Source organism: Alligator sinensis, unplaced genomic scaffold (genome assembly GCF_000455745.1).
Source record: "Alligator sinensis unplaced genomic scaffold, ASM45574v1 scaffold342_1, whole genome shotgun sequence".
In the NCBI taxonomy this organism is placed as follows: Eukaryota; Metazoa; Chordata; order Crocodylia; family Alligatoridae; genus Alligator; species Alligator sinensis.
In genome coordinates this window covers 457,615-465,237 of record NW_005842126.1, presented here as the reverse complement: position 1 = coordinate 465,237, position 7,623 = coordinate 457,615, and the positions used below count along the sequence as shown (strand labels likewise).

At 45.2% G+C, this 7,623-nt stretch overlaps 1 protein-coding gene across 8 annotated transcripts in view; it reads right to left on the bottom strand.

Annotated features, from left to right (window-relative positions):
• The window catches only part of RNF144B (ring finger protein 144B), a 119,727-nt gene that overhangs the window by 59,103 nt on the left and 53,001 nt on the right, over nucleotides 1-7,623 (bottom strand). The window contains exon 1 of one of the 8 annotated variants that reach the window (XM_006024963.3): nucleotides 7,046-7,140. The exons of the other annotated variants lie outside the window; for them this stretch is intronic. The gene's annotated coding sequence lies outside the window, so the exon portion shown is untranslated. Of the gene's footprint in view, nucleotides 1-7,045; nucleotides 7,141-7,623 lie in introns of those variants that run through there. 8 annotated transcript variants of the gene reach the window in all.

The window sequence follows — 7,623 nt, the reverse complement described above, 5'->3', positions numbered from 1 at the left end:
GTGGGGGGGGGGGGCGGCGGCCCCTGTGGGGGGGGGGGTGGGGGGGGGGGAGTGTAATACAGTGGAGGGAGAAGAGAGGAAGCTTTTGCGTAGCATGGCAGAGGGGGCCCATGCAGCGCAGTACATGATCCCTGGCCACTCAAAAGTTGGAGAGCTCTGCCCAAGTTGTCAGTCACTGACTATCCTATGGGTTTGGAGAGCAGAAGTTTCAAACAATGATAAGTGTTCCACAATTCAAATCTAAGGCTGAATCTGTATGCATGTACCAAATATTTCTATTACTCGACTTGTCAATACCTATTCAACACTGAATTTCATTAAATCAGGGGTGCTCAACCTTTTTGCCCCATGGGGTAGATGGGTGGTGCCAGGTCCCTCTGCAGGCTAGATGCAGCTGGTGGGCCCAAGGCAGCCCAAAGGGTGGGAGCAGCAGGGTTCAATCTGGCACAGAGGGCTGATCTGGCTATGTGACAGGGAGCTGATCCAGTTTGTGGAATAGGTGCAGCCACAGCCCAATCCAGCCATGTGACCCCAGCCTAGGTCCATCCAGGCATGTGGCACTGACCTGGGCCCAATCTGGAAGTATGGGGCTTGGAAATTTGGCAGTGGAGGATCAGTGGCAGTGCTAATTGCTACCACTCCTCTGCTGCCAAACTTCCCAGCGTATAGGAAGCCCTGTGGGCTAAACGCCATGGCTCCACAGGCCAGAGGCCCTACAAGCTGGGGATTTAGTGCAGGGATGCTCAACCATGCTATGAAGTATCATCAATAATTATTTTCAAACAGAATGTTGTGAAAATAAGGTGACCCTAAGATTACCCAAAGCTCATATCAACACAAGTTTGAAAAGACATCTGATCCAAGCCACAAAAAGGGAACAGCAGTCTCTCTCTCTCAGATGAAAACTACAAACCAAAAAATGTGATATAACCTTTCATAGTCTGGTTAATCATTAAAATCCACATTCAGGTCATTTTTAGATTGTATTTTAGAAAAATATGCACACATACAATGACTATTTTTAAATAATACAAGATTATTAGAGTTATTCATGTATATAATTTATCAGGCCAATTCCTGAATTCACATATACACATGGATCACCAAAAAAAAGAAAAGAAAAAAGAACTCTGCAGTTTGTTTGTTTTTTAAAAGGAAAAAAAATTCCCACATTCCAAATGGCAGGATTTCTTCATTCCTCAAAACTGTACAGCAGAACGATTAGGAGAAAACTACCTTGGCCAACATCTTGCCTAACCTCGTGCATAACAGAGGTCACCGAGTTTGATCCCATTGTTCTTGAATGGAACCCAATTACCTTGTGGCTGAACTCAGGCATATCTATATTCAAAATGCACGATAGTAAAAGAAGCATGTGGCAAGTATCCACAGTACCATTTGTGCTCCCACTGAAACCAGTGGCAACTATTCCAAAGTTTTTAGTGGAAGCAGGACCAGGTCCATTGTATTTCATGCTGCAAGAAGCTAGGCCAGACGGAAATGTAGGAAACAGGAAAAATGAATACATTTGGCACATCACACTTCCATGTATTTTCTAAGCAACAAGAAAGAATCAAATCATAAAACTGGAACTCTGTTTTGCCTGTAGGAGCAGGATTAACACATAAAACTGTAGGTAAATTAATCCACAGTTGACACCACCATATGATACATGTTAATATAAATCTGAATTAACTGCCATATAAAATTACTTTAGTGGACTTTAACATTCTGATGATACCACAAACAACCTATAGCATGCTGCTTCAAATGAATTAATCATTTATGGCTACAGATTAGCATAATTAACAAGCTTAACACAAGAGCAACAAATTTACAAGAGCAAACAATAGTTTTATGTAATGTGTCACAATACACAGACCATTGTTTTCGATAAAAGGATGCCATTCAAGATAATTAAGGAAGCGTTTTAATTTAATTCTTAGCACATTGGACTAACATGTTCTAAAAGTGCCAAAGTAATAAGGAGGCTTCTGAAACATTTATCCAGAAGCAATGACTCTAAAGAGCTAAGTCACTTTTGGCAAAAGGGCAGTCACTAAAGGAATAACACTGCAGTAATTCCATTGGCTATGCTGCTGCTCAACTAGAAGAGAATCTGACCCAGTAAAAGGAGCATTACCATAATCAGGCCCTAGGTATATTATTCTGAAACTATTTAGTGCTGGTGTGATTATGGGAACAACTAACATTTTACCTCAGAATTTTTAATTACTGCTAGTAAATCCTAATATCTTCATTCAGCCAGCCTCCTATTGTTTTCAAAGATAAAGAAAAGAAAAGAGTGGACCCTTCTTTAATAAATCCTGCAAGAGGAGCTGAGGGGTAGAACATTCAGCAAAGATTTTTTGATTCAGTGTCCCTCTTATTGTTCTAGCAGGATTTAGATTTTACTCCCTTTCCTGCCCAACCTGCTTATGGAATGAAAGATCCAACTCAAATGATGTGTTTGATCATGTATGGGTGGCCTTTAGTCAGCACCCCAACTGTTTAAGGTCTGCTATTACAAGCCAAGTGTATCAGGCCCCAAATTCTTTGGATACAAGATATTCCATCTGCAGATTTACAAAAAAAAACAACTCACAAAATTCCTTTCACGGGCATCAACAGGAAGCCACTTCTATGAATGTTAGTTCAGAGGCTCAAATGCAACTTCAAGCACTTATGCCAAGTACAGGCAGTCAAAAAGCCCCAGGCTGAATTGATTCAATCTTCACAGGTTAGTCTGCATAGATTGCTTAGCATAGACTGCTAAACTACATAGACTGAACCAATAAGCAAGTGAACAGACATTCACTTTTGATTCTGGAAATGCAGCCACATGCCTGCAGAGGCCTAGGTCAGAAGTCAGGGAGTGCTAGAGCACACTTCCCTGCTTGGTTGGAACAGACAGCTTCAGCCGAAGCTAACCTGCCCACCCTGCAAGGAGTTTTCAGGTGAAGTGCAAAGCATCTGGGATGCTGAGGGACTGTGAGTTAATTTGAGTCTGGAGGGGATCCGAGACAGAAGTTCAAGAAACCGATTTAATCTAAATCAGTTAAATCTGGTGCTACAACCATTCAGGTTTACCTTAAACTGGTTCCAGCCATTTTGAAATTTGAGCTGAACTTCTGTTGTGTTACAGATTTGAACTGGCTTCCAGTTCCAATCATGTATACCGGTTTCTGTGTAACTTCTGTCCCTAGTCTTAGGGATATTTTGTAGAGTTATGAAAACCTTCTGTAACAACCTTGGATACATAAATGAATAAATAGAATTACATTCATCCATATATGCCACACTTTCATCTTATACATCTAATACTCAGTTATTAGATACGTGTTGCTAAGCAACTTAACTCATGGCTTGCCTACACAGACATGTTCCCACTAAAGTCAGTAGAGCTGTGTGCAGCAAACACAGGAAGTGAGGTTCCAGAACTGTTTATTGCAAAAAAGGTCACTGTTTATTTTCAGTAATGGAGCCAATAATAAAACATAACAGCAAAACTAAACCTACAGTTTTTGTATGTTGCTGCCTAATAATTAGGCACATATCTCCACATTCAGATGACTGTACCTACAACCAAAGTTAAAGTAGACCTTATGGTCTGAAAATAATATTCAATTTCTAAACAACTAGTACTAAGATTTTAGAGAGCGAGGTTCCCAAATGAACTTAACTCCTATGATGCCATTCTTGGTAATGGAGAATATGGTCAATTTCATAGATGTGTGTGGATCTCAGCTGGGAAAAATGGGATAAGTGACTTCAGTAAATTCTGATGGAACTTAACAGTCTCTACCAAATGAGGATCTGTCCCAAAAATGTTTAGAAAAAATTCTCTGTGTCTCAGTACACGATTTTGGCGTTTCAAAATCATCTTAAAATGCAACACCTTTAAACACACCAGGGCTACACTAAAATTAATTTAAGTCATGAGTGTTTAGTGCCATCCACAGGATGGGCAGCTATGTAGATATGCTGTAGTCACCGTGCATTCTCCCACTTCTCCTGGCCCACTGGGCACAACATACACAGCTACTTATCACATCCTGATTCAGCAAAACACTGAGCCTGTGATTAAGGTTCCCGTTTAGGAAAAGACATTTAAGCACATGATTAAATGCTTTCTTGTATTGCAACCTAAATGTTTTGCTGAACAGGGACAAGATCACTAATCTGCTTAAAGAAGTCCTTGGATCATTTGCCAAATTTGGGACCTATAAAAGGACCACTGACCACAGAAAACGAAAATCTTGTTTTAAATGCAACATCTTTTACTGCATGTAGAGCTTAAACAAGTGACAGGTGTATACCAGTAAAAACAGTCTTTACACTGGTGTAAAAATGGAGATAGTTGGACTACATAAACCAGGGGTTGCAAATCATCTGGTCGCAGATGCTACCACTTTGTCCGGACTTGACCCACATGCCAGCCTGAGTGGGTGGTTGGGGGAGGGAGTGGCAGGTCAGTGAGCCTGATCTAGCCCACAGGGCTGGCTACATGCCATTCATCTAGCCTGTAGTCCAGCCCCACACCACTCATTGGGTGTGCACTGTGCAGGGCCAAATGGATTTGATACCCCTGACAAATCCCTACACAACTGCAACTTACTCAAATCCTAAATAAACTTATGCTGGGGGAAAAAGGGTAAACCTATACCAGTGTAGACACTGCCCACTGTCTGCTCACTTTGATCCTAGCATAGCCACAGCTGAATACAAACAAATTATCATTACTGTCACAACCCAAAGTTGTGGTTTTTCTTGTTTGTGTGCGCTTCGGCATCGCTAAATCACGTTCCCGCCAAATTGCAGCTCTTTTGCACGGTGGAGTGTTCTGTTGCAATTAAGAACCCGCGTGCAGGAGTTTTTCCCGCCAGTTCTGTAGCTTTCTTTGCATAGTGCATTCCTTTTGCATTATAGTGATGCACGATGCAAAGGAGTTCCCGCCATTTGTATTGAGATTTCTGCCATGTTATTGGCCAGTCTTAATATAGGCATACGTGGCGGCTAGCTATTGGCTTGCTAGCCGTACAAAAGGCTTGGGTAGTTTCCGCCCAAGTCGGAGAGAGAGAAAGCACGTGGAGTTCAGGAAAGGAGCGTGAGGATTTCTAAGCGCTGCTGATCCCTACGAACCCAGCTTTTTCCTTAAGAGGGCAACAGAGGTTTAATTTGTCGAACCCACGGAGCTTCAACAACTCCGGGGGACCTATTTACCGAACCCTCAGAGCCTTAACAACTCTGAGGCACATAACCTCTAGCCTCTCCCCATCACCGATCGCAGCCCAGACGTATCCCTATCCTAAGGACCCAATTGTCGAACCCATGGAGTCTTAACAGCTCCGGGGGACCTGGGAACCGAGTAACCCATGGAGATACAGCTGCTCCGTGAGAACGAATTATTGAACCCGCGGAGCCTAAACCACTCCGGGGCCAAGGAACTGAGTCTATTAGAGTCCTCCACCGAGAACTCAAGCGGAGCTGTGCCTGGAAAGCTGACCAGCCTACACCACGACCACCTGGGGTGTAAGTAAATAATCTTTTCAATCAACCATTACGCCTCCATGACTGATTCTAGCTCGAGCTTACCATACCGCGCCGTGGTTTTCTCCAACCCTGCGTGCCCAGGCTGCTGGCCACAGCCCGCGTGCACAAAGATGGGCCCGGCTTGCCCCCGGCCCACACATGGCGACCCAGGCGGGATCGGGAGAGGGCCCGCACATGGCGACCCAGGCAGGATCGGGAGAGGACACGCTAGAGCTAGAATTGGTTAGGAATTGCCCTTGGCGCGATAACCAACGTCAAGTGAAAACCTTTGAGGAGCTGAAAGTGCACATCGCTTACCACCAGGCGGGCAGAACGGGTGAAAGATTTCTGAGTGACGCCTTTCGCTAAAGGGAGAAGAGGGAGTCTCCGAAGATGGAGCCCCGAGAGAAAGGGAGGTGTATTTGCTCCCCGCGGCGTTGGGATGTATAAATGAGGAACGAGCGGGTCCTGTTCAGGCCCCTCGATACTGTGTCCCTCGCCGGACCCAACCCGGCGGGCGAGACGAACCCGACCTTCACCCGGGAGTGTGCCCGATGCCTAGGATATGCTCGGGAGAGTGAAGAACCAGAGCCAATCGTCCGGTTCCCTCCCCTCATGGCAGCTAGATTAAGGGGTTGCGAGCTACCATCTGAGCTCCGCGAAAACCTGGAAGCGGAGGAACGAGCCGCAGATGAGAGGGTGGCCTTGTGGTACGACAAGGAGGGAAAATGTAGTGCAACTTTTCATACTATAATGAATCTAATGTGCAAGAAAAAGCCCAGTTGCAGATGGCTGTTCAGGCGGTCAAAGAAGCAGCTGAGAAAAAGGAACCTGAGACGCCGGTCCAAGATGGCGCCAAGCAAGAGGGAGACCACGTGGAAGAACCGGAAAAGAAGGGTGGAGCTTCGGAAGAACCTGCGAGAGTTCGCTCAGCAACTCCGCCCATCGACGCAGCGTCGTCGCTGGCAACTCCGCCTAGCGACGCAGCGACGCCCCTACTGACCACGCCTTCCTGCCGATGTAGGACAGAGTTAAGCGGAGGAGTGCATCCGCCCCTCCTGCCTGAAGTAATAATAGCAACAATGACTCCCGCGGGAGCAGTTCGGCCTATGACAACATCGACTCCCAAAAGAGCAGCTCTCCCTACAACGACTGATCGAGTTGCTACTGCTTACTATGCTCGCACCAAAACTGAGTTGCAGTATTTGTGTGGAGCATCAAGGATCCAACCTAAAGAGACTCTAGCTGTATGGTTAGGACGTTTGGTCATGAAACTTGGATCTGACCTACTTAACCAGGAAGAAGCAAGCTTCCTAGTTAGACAAGCCTCGTGGAGTAGAGGGCATGTCACCGACATCAACATGATAACAGCTAGTACTCACTGGCCTATTCCACTGCCAGCGCTTGTTGCAGGACTGATTAGTCAAAAGGCCCACGTATGGCATGCGGGACGACCAAAATATACCGGCGCAGAGCATCTTATGCTAGCACTCGTTGGCGTCTCGTACTGTACCTGGAACCCAAGAGCGTGTGCGCTGTGACTGACATCACTCCAGCGAATAAGACCATGGCCTCACCGTCACTTGCGAGATCCTGGAACTGTTCTACTAACCTCTCTCAGTTTAGATAATTGTCTCGAGATCTATGGACAAAAAAACATCGTCGTCCTTCAGATTCTGCTCAGCTCAATGGTGAACCAACCCGTGAATAATCTCCTTTGTCAGTTGTCGCGACTGCGTGTCCTGATGGAGCCCGGATCATATCTTGATCAGGATTGTCAACACCCAACCAGACCTCAAGACGCCAGACGCCGTGAGTCCAACCGACCACAGAGAACCCTGGAGAAGCGATACATGTTTAGATTTCTCCTACAGCATTCTGGACTCACTAAAAAACAGCTTCAGATCTTAGGAGACGTGAGCCAGTGGCGATTGGCTTATGAATTAGGTTTCCGTTATTTAAAAGAGCCAGATGATGGAGCCTCAACGGTTTCATCCAATTGAGCTAAAAAATTGTTTAAGTTTATTAAATAAGATCATTAATCTGTTTTACAAGTTTTTTATTTACAGATCCGGAATTCAGAGTACGTGG